The 19,852-nt window shown below is 45.0% G+C and overlaps 1 protein-coding gene across 6 annotated transcripts in view; it reads left to right on the plus strand.

The window, feature by feature from the left end:
* The first annotated feature begins 9,918 nt into the window (after positions 1 to 9,918).
* Positions 9,919 to 19,852, plus strand: part of SPECC1 (sperm antigen with calponin homology and coiled-coil domains 1) — a 247,898-nt gene continuing 237,964 nt past the window's right edge. For 5 of the 6 annotated variants that reach the window (XM_079903737.1, XM_079903742.1, XM_079903741.1 and 2 more), the window contains exon 1: positions 9,919 to 9,977. The gene's annotated coding sequence lies outside the window, so the exon portion shown is untranslated. Of the gene's footprint in view, positions 9,978 to 10,517; positions 10,574 to 19,852 lie in introns of all 6 variants that reach the window. The other variant, XM_079903739.1, reaches the window with a different exon arrangement.

The following is a 19,852-nucleotide window of genomic DNA, read 5'->3' on the forward strand; positions in this document are numbered from 1 at the left end:
CCTGCAATGGCTCCCTGTGTGTATGCAGCCAATGTCCCATGCAGGAACATGCCTCCATATGAAAAAAGTGTATTTATATTTGAAATTGAATTTGAATTCTGAAGTTGTAGTTAATTCCCATGTAACATAGAGGTTCCTAACTGGAAACTGAACCTGGCTATGGTCTTGGGGGGGTCCCAGGATCCCTGGAAATGGGTGGGATTGGTTTGTGCATTTATCTGGAGTGTTCATTGTTTCATCACATCTTAACATGAGCCCATGATCCAAAGTGTTATGAATCCCTGCATAAAACATCTAAAAGTTCTTATTCAAAGCTCCAAATAATTCTGGGGTATTCTGTTAAAAGCAGCCTACTCTTTGGGGCTCTGCATTTCAGGGTGCCTAGTTCAGTACTACATCAGTCCTCTAGGTGGCAGCAAAACCCTCAAATGCACTTCTGGTTTCTGAATTTTCTTAGCACATTGTTTTTTTTATGCCAAGTACGGAACCCAAACCTGGAGCTTCTTTCAGCTCTTTCAGTGGTCCATCTCACCATGAGCTAAATATATTACAGTGCCCTGTGACCACCTGGTGAGAGGGGACGGTGGCTTGGACCAGGTGGTCACAGGGCAGATGATGAGAATTCATTGATTTAGGAATAGATTTAAAAATTGGGCCAACCGGATTGACAGAAAGATTGGATATGGTGTGTAAGAGAGAAGAGTAAGAATGACTTCAACATTTTTCGTCTGAAGGCTAGATTTGACATTAACTAAGATATGAAAGGCTTCAGGAAAAGCAAGTTTGAAGAGAAAAGTAGGTGTTAACGTTTGAGCAAATTGCATTTGAGATGCTGAGGATTGCAGTTGGATATGTGAGGATGGAGCTCAGAGAACTCCCAGCAGGAGATAAAAATGTGGGAGTCCCTGGTATATAGATGGCATTTAAAGCCCTGAGACAGGGTGAGCTCACAAAGGGAGTGAGTGTAGTGGTGGTCTAAGGACTGCACTCAGGGGCACTCCAAGGTCAAGAGAGTGGGAAGATGAGGACGCACCAGCAAAGGAGACTGAGAAGGTCCATCCAGAAGGAGAAGGACAACCCGAAGAGTGTGGCTGAGAAAAGTATTACTGAGAGGAGGAAGCGATGGGCTGGGTCAGATGCTGCTGAAAGATCAGGTAGAATTAAGAACTGAAAACTGGACAACAAAAAACCAAACAACCCAACTGGAGAATGGTCAGAAGACCTAAATAGACATTTCTCCAAAGCAGACTTAACAACAGATGGCCAAGAGGCACATGGAAAGATGCTCAGTATCACTAATTATTAGGGAAATGAAAATCAAATGTACAGTGAGGTACCACCTCACACTGGTCAGAATGGCTACCATTAAAAAGTCTACAAATAACGAATGCTGGAGAGGGTGTGGAGAAAAGGGAACCCTCCCACACTGTTGGTGGGAATGTAAATTGCTGCAGCCACTATGGAGAACAGTATGGAGGTTCCTCAAAAAACTAAAAATAGAGATGCCATATGATCCAGCAATTCCACTCCTGGGGATATATCTGGAGAAAACGCTAATTCAGAAAGACACATGCACCCGTATGTTCATAGCAGCACTATTCACAATAGCCAAGACATGGAAACAATCTAAATGTCCATCAACGGATGAATGGATAAAGAAGATGTGGTACATATATACAATGGTATACTACTCAGCCATAAAAAAGAATGAAATAATGCCATTTGGAGCAACACAGATGCAACTAGAGATTATCACACTAAGTGAAGTAAGTCAGAAGGAGAAAGACAAATACCGTACGATACCACTTATATGTGGAATCTAAAATATGACACAGTGAAGTTATCTGCAAAACAGAAACAGACTCACAGACGTAAAGAACAGACTTGTGGTTGCCAAGGGGGAAGGGGGTGGGGGAGGAATGGATTGGCAGTTCGGGATTAGTAGATGCAAACTATTATATACAGGATGGATAAACAACAAGGTCCTACTGTATAGCACAGGGAACTATATTCAATATCCTGTGATAAACCATAATGGAAAAGAATACGAAAAATAATGCATATATATATGTATAACTGAATCACTTTGCTGTACAGCAGAAATTAATACAACATTGTAAATCAACTGTACTTCAATAAATTTTTTTTTAATGACTAGGACCTAAAAAAAAAAAAAAAAGAACTGAAAATTGGGCATTGGGTGTAGGACTGTAGAGGTCTTTGATGACCTCCACCAGAGTATTTCTTGGAGGGCCTGGGACAAAAGTCTGGTGGGAGGGGGCTCGCAGGAGAAGGGGAAGAGAGACACAGTCAGCACATCAGACAGATCATCGGAAAAAGTTTTCTGGGAATGGAAAGAAACTTGTGGGATAGTAGCTGGAGGGAGGGGTGAGGTTAAAAGAATATTTAACCAAAAAAAAAAAGAAAGAAAGAAAAAGAATATTTATCAGACAGGAGAAAGATGTGCTGTTGGGACAGCAGGGAGCTGATGAAGCAGCAGAGTGAGGAGGAAGTGCCAGGTGGGAGGTGCGCCGGAGCGGGGATTGGGGAGGGGAGGACCGAGGTGGGACCCCAGGACTGTTCATTCATCCCCACCGGTGGGGATGCCCGTCTGGACGCAGGTGTACAGAGATGTGCGGGACGTGGAAGTTCCCCCCCTGGATGCGTCCGGTTCTCAGCAAGGTCAGCAGCTGAGGCTGAGGAAGGGGAAGGAAGTGCTGGAGGTCTGAGGATGGAGAGGAAGAGGGAGAGAAACACAGTTGGGTTTCTGGGGAATGCTGAGGGCTGAGGGACCTTGAATTTTGAAGCAAAACCGGTCAGCAGGGCTGGACATCTTTCTCTGCACCCGGCTGAATGGGTGTAAATTTGAGCTCGCCAATGTTTGGTGTTTTTATGGAAAAGAATATGAAAAAGAATGTATATATATATGTATAACAATCACTTTGCTGTACAGCGGAAATTAACACAACATTGTAAATCAACTGTACTTCAATAAAATTTTCTTTTAATGACTAGGACCTAAAAAAAAAAAAAGGAAAGAACTGAAAATTGGGCATTGGGTGTAGGAGTGTAGAGGGTACAGGACCAGTATTTTGTTTTATTACCAGGTCAAACATTTTCTGCCTTTACTCTTATTAATCCTTTTCTTCCACTTACAGTCTTCTAGCTTCTAGAGTTGAAAACTTGATTCCTTTATTTTTAGGGCTTGTTTTTCTTGTTTTCAAATAAATTCACATACGGTGATCAATTTTCCTGAGTCCTCCTTTGTCAACCTCCCCCAGGCTTTGACAGGTAACTCTCATGTTGCCGGTTATTTCTGTAGAGAGTGGATAATTTTAATGTTCATTTCCTTTTTCCTCCCTGACCTGAATCATTTTTGTAACATCATGTTGTGGTTAATTTCTAATTTTATTGCCTTAGGGTCAGTGTGATTGTTGATTTTGGAACTTTTTGAGATTTTTTTCTTTGTGGCCTAATATTTATGAATGGAATATTTCCCAAAGTAGAAATCACATAGATATTTCTATTTAATATAGCACTGTAAACTCATTCCTCAAATATAGCAAAGAAATATAAAAATAACAAAATTTAAGTATGTATCCAGGCTCAAAGACATTGCCGCATCTCCATGGACTAGAGGGGGGCAGAGATGCAAAGTGGGCTGCGGGCTTGAAGCCGCTGGACTGCTGGGCCCCCGTCTGAAATCAGGCAGTGGAGGCTGGGGGCTCGACTCATGGGCAACAAGAACTGAAACGGCCTCATGAGAGATGGGGCTGTAGGACCTGAGGGGGGATTCCTGGCTCCTGAAATGGTGTTAAGAAAAGCTGCAGCCGATACCTGTCCAGGGTTACAGTTTGTGAAGCAGCCATTCAGGGACCGGGGAGGACAGGGGACTGAGCTAAGCCAGCCTCTGGTTTGGTGAGGGGATCTGCAGTACCTTTAATACCCCAGCTAACAACTGGACTGGGGGTCTGGACTGCAGGTCCCACAGGGCCAGTGCCGGGACCTGTAACTGTGCCAGGCAGGGAGGGAGCAAGGCTGTTCAGCTGAAATAGGTCTGCACATGGAAACTCCAAACTCGACAATCCAAAGACAAGCACCCCATAGGACGCGTGGCCACACCTCTCGCTTTCCCAGAGATAATCCCAGGTTACAATGCGAGTCCCAGCATCACATTAATATCACCCTCTTTCACGCTCATAGTATCCAGGTTTGGACAGTCAACGATATGGTCCCCTGACACAGGTGAAATTAAAGTAATAGAAGGGGCTGAGAAAGGGTCGAAACTGGATCTGGCTTAGACATGGTGAAATAAAGTTGGAATCTCCCAGTCCTCTTTCAGAAATTATGCAAGAGTAAGGAGGAATATGAGACAGAAGCAGAAACACCATTTTTAATAAAGCTAGGAGACAGGTGTTAATTCCAGAACAGGTGAGGGCTGACAGAAGTGAAACAGGAGGAACCTGGATCTCTTGGGAAGAGCCAGCCAAGTTTACTACCAAGGTGAGGGCAGACCTTGGCACTTTCCAGGAACAACGGGAAAAGGGTGCTTGTGCACCCAGGAATTAGACTGAAATAAAGTATTAAAACAAATATTTAAAGATTTAAGAAAAATGATCAGATAAAAAGAAGAGCTGAATCCGTACAGTCAATCCACTCTGTCCCAGGAAACACAGGCACAGAATGATAACTCCAAAATGTACAACAATGAGGTTTATAGATTTCATAGGGGCAGCAAGGCAATTAAATCACGTATAAGGAAAAAGAAGTCAGGCTGGTTTCAGATGTTTATGGCAACATTCAGTGCTAGGAGATAAGGAAGCAATATCTACATCCTCAAGAAAAAATATGTCACCCAAGAATTTTATAGTCTGTCAAACTGTTTTTCAGGATAAAGGCAACAAACAGTTTTGAACATGAAAAGCTCATCAGAGACTATCATTTCCATAAATTCTTCTTGAAGAAACTACTGAAGCAGGATCTTCACAAGATGAGATCACAAGGTGAAATCTAAAACAAAATGATCCAGGGGAAACGCTTTGGTGAAAGGGATTCTGAACCTGTTTAACTGTAGGACTGGAACGAAACAAATGTGGGAATTATGGTCACAGCAGAACGGATGATTTTACAAACCCAGTAATGTGGGAATGGTAGAATTAACAAAAATAGGGATGCAAAGGGAAAGAAAAGAGGGGGCATTTAAACTCACTGGTTTCCTCATCTGTTATACACAGGGATTGAAATATCTCATTTAAAACTGATTAAAAAATCAAGTAACAGAGGTATGTATAAACATATTTAATGAAAAAAAAACAAACACTAAAGAAAAATGAAATCATTTGACATTGAGTGCAGAGAAGGAGAAGGGGTAAAGAAAAAAGAGGAAAAGTGCTGTGTTACATTGTTCAGAATGGGGTCAACGGAAACAGTCTGGAGAAACAGAGTATCCTGTCAAGTTATCGTTGTAAAGGCAGCTGCTTGAATAAACATGCAAACCTTCCAAATGATCAGGAGAAACACACCTAGAACAAAGGCAAAGCAAACACAAAGCACGCAATATAAAAATAAAGAAGGACTAAAAAGGCTGAAAACATGGCATAAAATAATTCACATTCATGTTAGGGCTAAACTCATCTATTCCAAGAAAAGAGACTTTCAGATTGAATCACAAAGCAAAACTTGGTGCCCTATTCAAGGGATTTACTTAAGATAAAGGCTTCAGAAATGATGAAAATAAAAGGGCCAAGGGATATTGGGCTAAAGCAAGCAAAATTCCTCAGGCTTGTCATCATAGCAGACAAGGTTAAACTCAGGGCAAAGGTCAAAAGGTTAAATGAGACAAGGAAGGTCACTTTATAACGAAAAGAGGGATATATAATATAAGAGGGCTCTTTGTGCAGAAATACCATAGCATCGTCATTTATAAAGTAGGACTCCAGAGAAATAAGAAACACAGTAGCAGTCAAAGATTTGAATTTACTTCTCTCAGATTACATCAGGTCAAAATACATCTAAGGATATGGAAGACCTACATAATACGGTTAATAAGTTATATCTCATTGATACATATCAAAATTCTTAGGCCAAAACCAGAGACTATGAATTTTCCTTGAGTGCCCTTAAAACCTTCACAAAAATTGACACTATTTAGGCTGCAAATGAAAACTCAAATATTAAAAAAAAATAAAGTAGTACAGGCAACATTGATTTCTGATCTCTGATCACCATGAAATAAAACTAAACATTAATCACAAAATCAGAAACAAAAGACCCTAACGCCTGGAATTTTAAAAACTCTCATACTCTTGCTTCAGGTTAAAAAACTCGACATCAGTGGTGGTCATTTTGTAATATATAAAAATACTGAATCACTATGTTTTACACATGAAACTAATATAATATTGTAAGTCAGCTTTACTTCAATTAAAAAAACATTCCACATCAACCATAAGTCAAAACCAAAATTTTAAAATATTTACAAAATAGCAATCATGGAGTTACATCAGAAATTATGGGCTATATCTAAGATAGTACATATCTGTATCTAAAGGCTGGGTCTTAACCTTAAACACCTACATTTACAAAAAGAATTGAAAAATTAAGCGTCCAATTCAAGAGGTTAGAAAAAGAGCAACAAAAATACCCCTGAAGAAATTTTAAAAAAAAACTAGTAAAGATAAAAGCAGAAATTAATGAATTAGGAAACAATAGTGACAAAAAATGATAGAACTAAAAAATAAATCTAAGAGCTGATTCTTTGAAAAGAAAAATACAATTTTAAACTGTAAAATAAGAAAGCGAAAATATACAAAATAAGAAATTAGTGGGAAGTTAAAAAGTTCCCAAGAGAGGGACTTCCCTGGTGGCACAATGGTTAAGAATCGGCCTGCCAATGGAGGGGACACAGATTCGAGCCGTGGTCTGGGAAACAACTACCGAGCTTGCACTCTAGAGCCTGCGAGCCACAACTACTGAGCCTGTGTGTAACAACTGCTGAAGCCCCCGTGCCCTAGAGCCCGTGCTTCGCAACAAGAGAAGCCACCGCAATGAGAAGCCCATGCACTGCAACGAACAGTAGCCCCCGTGCGCCGCAACTAGAGAAAGCCTGCGTGCAGCAATGGAGACACAACGCAGCCAAAAAATAAATAAATTTATTAAAAAAAAAAGTTCCCAAGAGAATGCTTTGCTCCGCTTTACGGAAATACACTTGGAAATCTGGATGAACTGGACAATTTATTTTGAGGAAACTATAATTTATCAAAACTAACTCTGTAAGAGTTTTAAAAATCTAAATTGTGAAATTACCACAGAAGAAATAAAGAAGCTTGTTAAAGAGTTATTCATCCCGAGGAAAGCATCAGGCCCACACAGTTTCACCTAGACAGTGATCAGACCGCAGAGAACAGAAAAATTTCATGCTACTTCAATGTTCCAGAGTAAAAGCAAAGAACAAAAGCTTCCAAATGTTGATCGTAACCTTGATTCTGAAAACCAGACAGTATTGGACATTCAAAAAGAAAATTATAGCCCACTCTCACTTTTGAATATCAGTGTAAAAATCCTAAAGTATTAGCAAACCGAATCAAGCCCCAATTAAAAAAAATATATGATAGTAAGATTATTCCAGGAATGAAATAGGTTTTTTATTAGGAATTTATTGTAACTAAGACTCACCATTTCAGGGTGAGGAACTCTGCTGTCACAGGACTTGCTGAGATTACAGACACTGCCAGGATGAATGTCTCCCCCTCCCCCCTCCCCCCTGCCACCTGCAAATTCTCTGGTCTTAAGGCTCAATAAACTTCCAAGACATAAGACATGACCCCACCCCTACGTCCCCCCATGCTCTGTATTTCTTGCTCCTGATCTAGCTCTCCCCTGCTCCCCTAAACCCACCTCCCGAACCCTTCCCATCCCAACCCAGAATCCCCTGGAATATCTGCCCCACAACCTGTAAATCCCTCTTTAACCTCAAGCACTCCGGGTGGCTCCACTTTTCCACCTCTGCCTTGATGGAAACACTGACCGTCCTGAGAACACCTAAGGACACCTGAGCCTGCTCTTCTCTACAGGGCCAGCCCACACCTCCCCCGGCACTCTTGTCCAAGCCTTCAACCGTTTGCCTTTACCACCCTCTCCCCTCCCCTTCCTGATATCTCTCTACTTTCTTGCCGTGTGTGTCAGTGGTTTCCGCATCCACGTACGTGACCTTGGTCTCTCATTTACTCCACTCCTCCGCCCCAACCCCAGGCTGTGCAATTGACATAATGGTACTCAGGGACCCTGCCTCTCCCCCACCTTAGACATCCATCCTCACATCTTGACCTGGGCCTCCGTGACCATCCTATTCCCTTACCAGAAGCTCCTCTCTAGCTTGGTTTTTCAATGACTCCAGTAAGATAAATAAATCACTGACTTCCATCAGAACTCCCAGTCTGTCTGACCCACTACTTCCTTCAGCCATTCAGCTTTCTCCCTCCTACTTCTTTTCTTGCTCAGCTTAGATTCAGCATCACACACACACGCGCGCACACACACACACACACACACACACGCACACCTGTCTGTCCTCACAGACAACTTCCTCTCTTCTTTTCTCAGGGCTTCTCAGCTTCAGCACTTTCGGCATTTGGGCCAGATCTTTCTTTGTTGCGGGGCCGTCCTGTGCCAACATTATACGCTGCAGCGTCCCCGGCCTCTAGCCACTAGATGGCGGTGGCATCCCCAGTGTGACAACCACAGTGTATCCAGACGCAGCAAGTTTTCCTGGGTGCGAGTGGGGGGAAGGTGTGGGGACATATGGCCCCTGAGAACCTCTAGCCCTGGCTCATTCCTCTACTTGCCCTCAGACTCTGCCTGCCCGCTCACATATGTACAACTTCTTAGGAATCATACAGTGTGAGCTATCTTGTTCTTTCCTGTGTAGCACACAGCCCCTCTTAACTGAATTCTTGTCATAAATACTTCAACATCTTTAAACAACCCTCCCTCAGTAACACTTCCAGGGAACTCTTACACCTTACACCGGCACCTGTCCTTCCCCTCCCCTCACGTCTTGACGGGTTGGTATTTTCCTTGCTCCCTTCCTTTCTCCTCTTCTGATCCTCCCTCAAGTATGACTAAGTGTCCTGCCATTCTGCCCCTTCGGCTTCCGCTAAGGTCTTAGGTGACTTCCGCGTCGATGAATACAGTGGACACGAGGCGCACTGGAGCAGAACCAGAAGGGGGTAGCGGGGATCCCGAGTCTGGTGTTGACCCTGATGAGTCTGAGTGTCTCAGAGGCATCCTCGAGGACATGTTGGGTGGACACTGAGACTTGCCGGAGGGAGGGAGAGGGGCGGTCTGGGCCGGCGGTGCACCTGGGGACGTATGGGTGTGCGTGTGCTATGTGTGTAACTGATGCCATAGGTGAGATGAGGTCCCTTGGCGGGGGTGGGGGTCGGGGGGTCGGGGGGATGTAGAGCAGTTGTTCTCAAACCTGAGGAAACTTCAGAATCACTTGAAGGGCTTGCAAAAGGCAGATTGCTGGCTCCCCCCCCCCCCGCCCCCATAGAGTTTTCAATGCAGCAAACCCTGCGTAGCCTCAGGGGGAGGGAGAGTTTGCGTTTCCGCCAGGTCCCCAGGCGATGCTGAAGCTGCTGGTCGGGTACCATGCTTGGCGGTCCGGGCACCGAGCTGGGCGGCCCGGGTACCACGCTGAGCGGTCCGGGTACCGAGCTTGGCGGTCCAAGTACCGCGCTGGGCGGCCCGGGCACAGAGCTTGGGGATACAGGTACCACGCCGGGCGGCCCGGGCACTGCGCGGGCGAGAGACGGCGCAGGGCCGCGGGACCACATCTCCCAGGCTGCCCCGCGCTGCTCGCTCGCGACTCCTGCCGGCGCCTCCGGGGCACCGCTTGGTGGCGGGGGCCCCCTCGGGGAGTCCGGGAGCGAGCGCGCAAGCCGCGGCGGTTGCGGGCTGCAGAGCAGCGCTGGCCGGTGAGTAGGGGCCACGCCGACCGCCCATTCCTCACGCCTGAGCGGCGTCGTTTACGCGGGCTGCGTGTCCGGGTCCGGCGTGCGGGGTCCGGGATGCGGGGTCCGGCGCGGGGCTGCCCGTCACTGAGGCGGCGTCCTGTCCGCCCAGTCGGGTGCCGGGACCCGTGTAGCGGGTGGCGCGGCAGGTGGCCGGCCTCCCCTCCGGGCCGGGGGTGTCCAAGAGCGCAGGACGGAGGCCGGTGCCGCGGACACTGGGCCACAGAGGCGCCAGCGGCCCGGCGCGCGGCGGCCCCGCGGGAGCTGTCCTGAGTGCTGCGTGGCGGGGGCCGGCCGGCCCGTGGAATCCCGGCTCCGCGGAGCCGTGGGCACCGTTGCGCTGGCGGGGCCCGCGCGGCGCACCTGGAACCCGGGCGCCGTTTGGATGCCCGGTGGCCCGGGATGCGCGCAGCCTGTCAGGAGCGCAGCGGGGACGCCTCCTCCCTGCGCATCCTGGAAGCACAGTTAGTTTTAGATGCTTTCTTTTCTTTTTTTTTTTTAAAGGAAGTGGGACCCTGAATACCTCATTTTTCTTTTGTGGGCGCTGTATTTACCAGCAGGTAAGTTTATATAATAAGCGGTGTACGGTTAGAAATAACGCGTTCCGGGGAAGCTGCTCTCCCTTGCCCTCTATCGGGAGAATTTCGCGGACTGGTCGACACGCTTATCCATTAGCAGCTGCGGGCGCTGCAGGCAGCAGATAAAGTCCCGTGGAGTCGGCACAAGTCAACCCTTCAAAGCAAATTTTGGTTTCAGAAGACTTTTGTCATCTAGTTTCAAACAAGATGTTGTTTCATTTAAGACGGGGTGAGGGCAGCAAAACCTGTCAACCCTGATGCCTTAACTCTACAGCAAATGGCTTTGTACGATGAACTCGCAAAGCAAGCGGGTTTAATTTGGTGCCCCAAACTAGATCTGAAGCCTCCACGTTGAACTCTGTTTTAATAGTTTTTCAAGTTGATGTGTCTGCTTGTGGTGCGTAATCTTTTCTTCTGTTAAGAAGCAACAGATGTCTCTTTCTAGCGTTTGTGCTCATTCCTTGTTTTCTATGGACCACCTTCTCCACAGTGTGGACTATTAAGGGTAAAATAGGACATTTTTGTCTTGGGCTTGGTTTTCGGGGGATGTTCCCAGTGTATCTTCACTAAGTATCTTCTTTATCAGATTAAGTAAGTTTCTGTTTTGTTGATTTTTCCCCCCAGATGCTTTTGTATAGCATGTATTGAGATGACCATGTAGTTTTCTTCTTAACATTATTAAACATAGGTGATTATTCTGCTAGCTTTTCTGTCAATAAAATCCTGGGATAATTTAAAATACACGTCTGGGTTGTTTGATAGATTCAATTAGCTAACATTTTATTTAGGGTTCTGGTATCTATATTTGTAAGAGATTGGTATATATTTTTTCACCCTCCTCCCATTTTTGTCTGAGTTCATAATCAAGGTTATGCTGTCCTCACTGATTAAGTGGGGAAACTTTCCATTATTTTCTATGCTTTGAAGCAGAAGAACGGTCTGCACCTTGAAGTGTGGCACAATCTGACTGCAGACCGCCTGGGCTGCTGGTGTTTTTTTTGTTTTTGTTTTTAAGGAAGTTGGTATCAGTATTTAACTACCTTTTCATTTTTCCATGATCATTGACTTTTCTTAGGTTTTCTATCTCCAAAGTCAACCTAATACTTTATATCTTCCTGGAAAATCATTAACATTGTTGATATTTAATATACGTTAGCATAATGTGTATAGTTGTCTGTTGCAAGCAAAAAAGTCTTTCATATCTGTGGTGCACTTTTTCTTGTTCATACGTGTGTGTGCGTGTGTGTGCATGTGTGTGTGCATGTCTGCCTTTTCTCTTTTTTAATTGGTCAGACTTGCTTAATGCTTGCTTACTTTATTAGTCTTTCCAAAGAACCAGATTTTGGATTTATTGACTAATCCTATTCATTTTTCTTTTTCTATGTCATTAATTTCTGTTCTTTTTCTTTCTACTCAATTTGAGTTTATTTTACTCAAATTCTAGCCTTTGAATCGAAAGATTAGGTCATTTATGTAATCAATCTCCTTCTGATGGAGGCAAGAGCCTCTAATTCCTGTGGCCTCCCATCTGGCCTTTGCTCTATTTTTAATTTAACCCTTCAAATCAGACATTATTGCTGTTATTATTATTTTCTAGGTTAATATTAAACTTATCTACCTGTTTACCATTGTCTTCACTCTTCATTCCTTCTTGATCACAGATACTCTTCTTTGGATCACTTTCCTTCTCCCTGAAGTACATTCTGTAGAAGTTCCATCAGTGATAACATATTTTTCTGTTTTTATAATATCTGAAAATTCCTTTAATTTTGTCCACATTTTTGAATTTTGACTTCACCAGGTTTCTCTAACCTATTGTTTCCAAAGTTATATATATATATTATTTTTTCTAGTATTTTTAAAAGATACTTTGTAGCTGGAAGGTCTGGGGACTTCAATTCTGCTATATTGCTGAAAGATGAAAAACAAATTAATTTGTAGTCTAACAAACTGTCAGTTTTAGTGACTTTTCCCTGTACAAAGTTATATGTTCATCTCAAATTTATTAATTATAACTTATATTGTCTGTACACTTATTTTTTCTGTTTGACCTATTGATTCCGAGAGTTGTGTTAAAGACTTCCACTATGATTCCTAGTTCTATTAGTTTTTGCAATATTATATACATTTACAGGCCAGCCCTAAGCAAACGGGCTGTGTGCACTTCCGTTGAGCATATGTCTAGAAGTGGAATTGCTTGGTCATAGGGTATGCATAGGCTCAGTTTTTGTAGATACTGCCAAACAGTTTTCAACAGTGGTTGCATCAACTTATGTACCCAAGAAGCATACGTGGTCGCCACACATCCTTGCCAACTCCTGGTTAATTTCTTTTTTATTTTAGTCATTCTGGTGGGTATCACATTGTGGTTTTAGCTTGGATTTCTCTGATGACAGGTGAAATTGAGCTCTTTTGGTATCCTTAAGTTTTCACACATATCTAAACATTTTTTTCTCTTGATGTTTAAAGATATCTGCATATATGAGATTTGGGGGTTTTGTACTTTATGCATCAACAGTCATAAGTTTTACTGATTATTTGCTCATCATTGATTGTTTTATCTCTTGTTTTCCTCCTTTTTGGATTCATTATTTATTTTGATTGAATGAGTCTTTAAGTAAATTTTTTCCCCCAGAGATTCTGTGGGTGGTAAACTTTCTGAGCATTCACATGTTTAAAAATATTTTTAAATTTTGCTGTTCCACATGAATACTCTTGACTAGGTATAGGATTCTAGGTTAAAAAAATTCTGAATTTTGAAGATAATTCTCCATTACCTGCTGGCATGGCATCTAATGTGGTTGATAAGTCTATGCTGCCTGATTCCTATTTCTTTGTAGTTAAACTGTTTATTTCTCTGAAGCTCTACAGTTTTTTCTTTTTCTCCAGTGTTCTAAAATTTCAGCACTGTTTGTCTAGGGCTGGATTTCTTTTGTTCTTCCTGCTGGGTTCTCTGTGGTCCCTTTCATTCTATAGATTAATACATTTATTTGGCCCTGGGGAAGTTTGAGGATTTCCTCATCTCCTCCATTCTCTTTATTTTCTGCTTCTGGAATTACTGTTAAATGGGGTATTAGAATATCTTAATTTATCTTTCAAGTTTCTTGACTTTTCTCTCAAATGTTCTGTCTCTTTATCTCTGTGGACGGTATTCTGGGAGATTTCCCTAATCTATTGTTTAGCTTTGTCCAGTCAACTCTTTAGCCGATCTGTTGAGTGTTTTAAGTATTGTTTATCATATATTTAATTTTCAAGGTTTCTACTTTTTGAAATTTAATTTTTGGAATAGATAAGATATTCAGTGTTCAAAAATTATACTGTATTCAAAGGTCTCCCCACCACCCTATCCCCCGCTACCCAGTTCTCCCTCACCCCACAAGTGGGTAACCATTGTTACTAGTTTCTTACGTATCCCTCCAGAGTCTCTTTATGTAAATATAAGCAAATATGAATTAGATTCTTGATCCCTCCTTTTCCTTTTGCACAAACAGTACTACCCTTGAACCTGCTTTTTTGTTTTTCGGCCGCGCCCCATGGCTTGCGGGATCTTAGTTCCCCGACCGGGTATCAAACCTGGGCCCCAGCAGTGAAAGCACCGAGCCCTAACCACTGGACCGCCGGGGGATTCTCTTGACCCTCCTTTTTAATCTCACAACGTGCAGTAGAGCTCTTCACCCATCAGCTGGCTCTTGCTTTTGCCGATAGAGTCTCCCCTCAGTCTTTCCAAGGACATTTAATAATTTCTTCTATGGGCTTTATGAACTCCTTTTTCTGGTATATGTATTCCTGTTGGCTTCGTGTCCCCATGTTCATGACGCCGAGTAAAACCTGGGGTGCCTTTCTTTGTGTGCTCATCTGTAATTAATTAATTTTTGGCTGTGTTGGGTCTTCATTTCTGTGCGAGGGCTTTCCCTAGTTGCGGCGAGCAGGGGCCACTCCTCATCGCGGTGAGCGGGCCTCACTGTCGCGGCCTCTCTTGTTGCGGAGCACAAGCTCCAGATGTGCAGGCTCAGTAGTTGTGGTGCACGGGCTTCGTTGCTCCGCGGCATGTGGGATCCTCCCAGACCAGGGCTTGAACCCGCGTCCCCTGCATTGGCAGGCAGTTTCTCAACCACTGCGCCAGCAGGGAAGCCCATGTGTGTGCTCATTTTGAGTGTGAGGATTCCTGTTTCCCTGCCTATCTCTTTGCTGCCTCTGGTGATTGCTGACGAGCTGTGACGTGCTGCCTGGCGGAGCGTGTAGCCCAGGGGAGGGGCTCATGTTGTGGCCGCTCAGCGTGCGGGGAAAGCATCCCAGGGCCCTGGCCATCCCAGCAGCCGCGCCCCAGTTCATCTTGTCAGAGCCCATCCCTGCCCCTCTTTCTGTCTGCAGATTTGGAGCCTGAAACCCGTTACCATTTGCCCCTGCATGACGGCCTCCTCCCAAGCTTGTACTGGGCTGGGGTTCACTCAGGCCGTCTGATCCTGAGAACTCTCCACCTTTCAGAAGTGTCTCAGATGCTTTAGTCGGCCAGTGGCCCTGTTTCTTGTTTCCCAGGTCTCTTACTGATTTAGTGGTTTCAAACTACTTCTGTCATTCCAAAGCATTTTAGGGTACCTGGAAGGCAGAAGTATGTGTTTAGTTCATTTTCTTGGTCTGATCTCCAATATTTCTTTTATCTTGAATTTATTTCTGTGTCAGGGGTCCACGGGACCACCCCCAGATTTAGTGATTCCCCAGGAGGTGTCAGGGGACTCAACACATCGCCATCTATATGCCTGCGATTTGTCACAGTGGAAGAATACAACGCAAGGTCAGCAAAGGGAGAAGCCCCATGGGGTCAGGTCCAGGGGACCAGGCACAGGCTTCCAAAAGTCCTCTCCTGGCTGAGTCACACGGTGACGCGTCGTGAGAACACCAGGAAGCTCTCTGGAGACTCGGCACCAGGGTTTTTTTCCGGGGGCTGGCCACACGGGCGTCCTCTGCCTGGCACCTATCCGAACTCCTGACTCCCGGAAGGAAAGCAGGTGTTCAGCATAAACCACCGTGTTTGCACAAACAATTTAGGAGCAATAAGAGCCTCTCTTCACAGTCCTACACATGTCAGGAAGTAAAACCCGAGTTCCCAGCCAAGGGCCAACCTGGCAAGCAGGTCTTTTTTCAGAAGAGCCATCTCAGGCCTGCTCTGTTAACCCTTTTTTGTAAAGTGTGCCTCCTGTTTTCCACAGAAAAAGATGGATACCATACCTGGAATTGACTTCTCCCATCCAGCTCACCAAGTGCTTTTTGCCCTCTCTCTGGAGAGAGCAGCTTTTTTTGAGTATTAAGATGCAGTGATGGGTAAAGAACTGTTTCCTGACTTTGAAAGAAGCCAAAGTATGGCGCGTGCCAAGCAGCCCTGAGGGGGCAGAGCATGGGGTGGCTGTTAAATCATTGGTTTTCTTGTTGGTCTTTGGTCACTTCAGGGCAACTGGTGGCTCATCGTGAACATGGCAGTCCCGGTGTCATGCATACCTTTTCCATGGTCCATTCTGGTCACCCCGTCTGTGGCAGGCTCTGCTGCCCAGACTCTGGCCCTGGCTCTGCTCATGGGGCCTTTCATCTCTTACTCCTCTTCCGTGGCTGTGTTCAGTGGCTTTTGTTGCTTCACTTTGTGTCTAAGTTTAATCTCCCACAAGATTGAGGATTCCCTGAGGATCAAACAGCAAATCACACGTAGCTATGGACCCAGAGCCTCCCTGCCAGGGTGACTGCTGACACTGGTCCCTGTTAGCGCTGCTTGAGGAACAGCTAGCTGTGTTGCAGACCAGGTTCTTGGCCTCCTTAATTAATAGAAATTGACCAGAGGCCAGACAAGAAATTCAGGCAAGGCTTTATTGGGGCCCCTGCTGCAGCTGGGGGAAGCTAGAACAAACCGGTTCTCTTGCTTGCTTTCTCTCTGAGGCGGGGGTGGGGGTGGGGGGGTGGGGTGGGGGTAGGGGGTGGGGCTTGTGCCTTATATGCGGAGAGGGTAGGGGTGTGTCCAGGTGACGGGTCAGAGGGGTGACTTAGCTGTTTTGCCCACCCCTTAGGTGGTGGTGTGTGCAGGGGGCATGCACCGTACCCTGCTTTTGCTCCCGGCTCCCTGTTTTTGCTCCAGGCTCTTCGGAAGTGGCAGTTGGGTTTTTCGGTCTCTTTGTATCTTTGGGGTCCAGAATTTGCCCCAGCTGAGCATTCGTGCGGTTATTTTTAGTCCCATATAGTTTCTTTGTATTTTGTTGCTCCGGAGAGGTGTGTCCAGGGGCAAGCATTGCAGCACTGCAGCAGAGAGTCCCAGGTCCCAGCCTGTCTCAGCTATCCTAAGGACACAGGAAGCTGTCTCTTTTTCATCCTATTCCCTGCTCCCCACGTTGCTGACTTGTTCTGTGCTGAGGATGGTGAGGGAAAGCTCCAAGCTGACATTAACAGCCTGGGTTGTCTGAGTTCTGTCTTCCCAAGCAGCAGATGGTATAACGAAACGTCTCCGTTGGAAAGGCTTTTTGAGGTCATTGAACCTGCGTGTGGACTTAGATTGTCAAATCTTTTCTGACTCTACGGGCAGTGTCCAGTTGTAGACCTCATTCCTCCGTCTCCCCATGGTTTTAGACCTCAGGTATGGGGAATTGAATTAATCACATGCTCCTTCTTAGCACTTTATCATCGTTCGTCCGTCCAAGATCCTCTCTTGTTTTGTGTGCTTGTTCATGCTTTTGTTGGTTCATTTATAATTCCTTCCTTCTTCTTCTGTGTACCCCACTCTCTCATTCTCTTCCCCCCACAGCTGACTATTCTAATGTGTTTAATACATATGCTTTTGTTGTGTGTATTCTTTTTTTTTTAGCGTCAGTTGTGGTTTTATTTGTAGTTGTATGGCCCAAATGTAACTCAATTTATTCTCTACCTTGACTTCATTAGATAATGTGCTTACATCTTCCCAAAATATTTGCATTTGAATGAAAGTCTCTTCCCTACCAAATATTTCCATGTCTTGTTGTATGTATTCCTAAGAATGTGTACTGTTTTGTGTGCATGTTTTTTCATATTTTTTAAAATTTGTGTGCATGTATTTTTTTCTTTCTTTCTTTTTAACTTTTTATTTTATATTGGGGTGTAGTTGATTAACGACGTTGTGATAGTTCCAGGTGCACAGCAAAGGGACTCAGCCACACATGTGCATGTATCCATTCTCCCCCAAACTCCCCTCCCATCCAGGCTACGTGTGCAAGTATTTTTTTTTTTTTTTTTTTGCGGTACGCGGGCCTCTCACTGTTGTGGCCTCTCCTGTTGCGGAGCACAGGCTCCGGACGCGCAGGCTCAGCGGCCATGGCTCACGGGACCAGCCGCTCTGCGGCATGTGGGATCCTCCCGGACCGGGGCACGAACCCGTGTCCCCTGCATCGGCAGGCGGACTCTCAACCACTGCACCACCAGGGAAGCCCTTGTGTGCAAGTATTTTTAATTTACATAAATGGTGTCACGTTATGGCTCTTCCTAGTGTTATCACTCACCGCCATGTTTCTTTGACTCATCCCTGTTGCTATGGTGACCATCTGGTTTGTGTATCCACCGCATTCTGCCTATCTCTCTCCTGGTGATGGACGCCCACATTGATTCCTACGCCCAGACATGAACCTCTTGTATTTGTCCCATATGGACTTCTGGGAGCATCTCTCTGGGATTCAGGCCAGGAGAGGACTGCCTGTTCATAGCGTGTGCCTATACTTAATAGAACCGAGTACCACCGATTGCTCTTGAAAGAGGCTGCACCATCCTACATTCCTCCCTCCCCCCAGCAGTGCACAGGATTCCAAAGATCTTTATCTCTGCAAACACTTGGCATTGTCCAGCTTTCTAATTTTTAGCAGCCTTACTCTTTTTATTTACATTTCTCTGGTTACTACTGAGTTTGAGAATATCTTTATATATGTTTGCTGCCTTGTTGAATTTCCTGTAACATGAATTGCCTGTTCCCGCTCTTTCCCCATTTTTCCTTCGTTCTTTTTTTTTTTTTGGGCTGCACCACTCGGCTTGTGGGATCTTAGTTCCCTGACCAGGGATCAATCCTGTGCCCACAGCAGTGAAAGTCCAAGTCTGAACCACTGGATCACCAGGGAATTCCCTCCCGCCCCCCATTTTTCTTTTTTTTCTTTTAAATTTATTTATTTATGTTGGCTGCATTGGGTCTTCGTTGCTGCGTGTGGGCTTTCTCTAGTTGCGGCGAGCGGGGCCTACTCTTCGTTGTGGTACACGGGCTTCTCATTGTGGTGGCTTCTTCTTGTTGTGGAGCATGGGCTCTAGGTGCCCGGGCTTCAGTAGTTGTGGCCCGTGGGCTCAGTAGTTGTGGTTTGTGGGCTCTAGAGCGTAAGCTCAGTAGTTGTGGTGCATGGGCTAAGTTTCTCCGAGGCATGTGGGATCTTCCCCGGCCAGGGCTCGAACCCGTGTCCCCTGCACTGACAGGCAGACTCTCAACCACTGCGCCACCAGGGAAGTCCCATGCCCCCCAGTTTTCAACTGGAATTTCTGACTAGAATATTTTAGACATTAGCCGCTTGTTGATTTTTAGATGATGCAAATGGTTTCTCCTGATATGTAATGTGTCCATTCACTTTGTTGTTGGTATCTTTGTTGAGTAGAAATCCTTAATTCTGTAATCAAAATAACCAATTTGGAGAGTAGAGGAGGGAAGGAGTGGGAGTTTGGGATTAGCACAGGCAAATTGTTATATATAGGATGGATAAACTGCGAGGTCCTACTGTAGAGCACAGGGAACTATGTTCAATATCCTGTGATAAACCATAATGGAAAAGAATATGAAAAAGAATATATATATATGTATAACTGAGTCACTTTGCAGTACAGAATTAACACAACATTCAACTGTAGTTCAAAAGAAAAAATTTGCCCCCAGATCCCAAGATAAATGCCTATGTTTGTTGATTGACAACATTTTAATAATCAAGACATTCCACATAAAAATCCAGATTTCTAGCCTCTGTTGAATCAGTCGTGCTTTGATGTTGGCTAGGGTAACCGAGTGGTGGGCTGTCTCGCCTCACTCGTTCTTGTGACCTCTTGGTTGTGTGGTCTTTTGAGCTTATGACCAGCCCCTGCTGTGTGTGGAGCAACACCTTGAAATAAACAAGCATGGTGGTAGTAAGTGTGCATGAGGGTGTTAAGTGAACTCGATTATGGGGTGAAGTGGGCGTGGAGCTGGGAGCACAGTGTGGTTGCCGTTCTCACGACGTCCAACGAGTGTCAATGTAG

The sequence above is a fragment of the Stenella coeruleoalba genome, assembly GCF_951394435.1.
Source record: "Stenella coeruleoalba genome assembly, chromosome: 19".
Taxonomy (NCBI): Eukaryota; Metazoa; Chordata; class Mammalia; order Artiodactyla; family Delphinidae; genus Stenella; species Stenella coeruleoalba.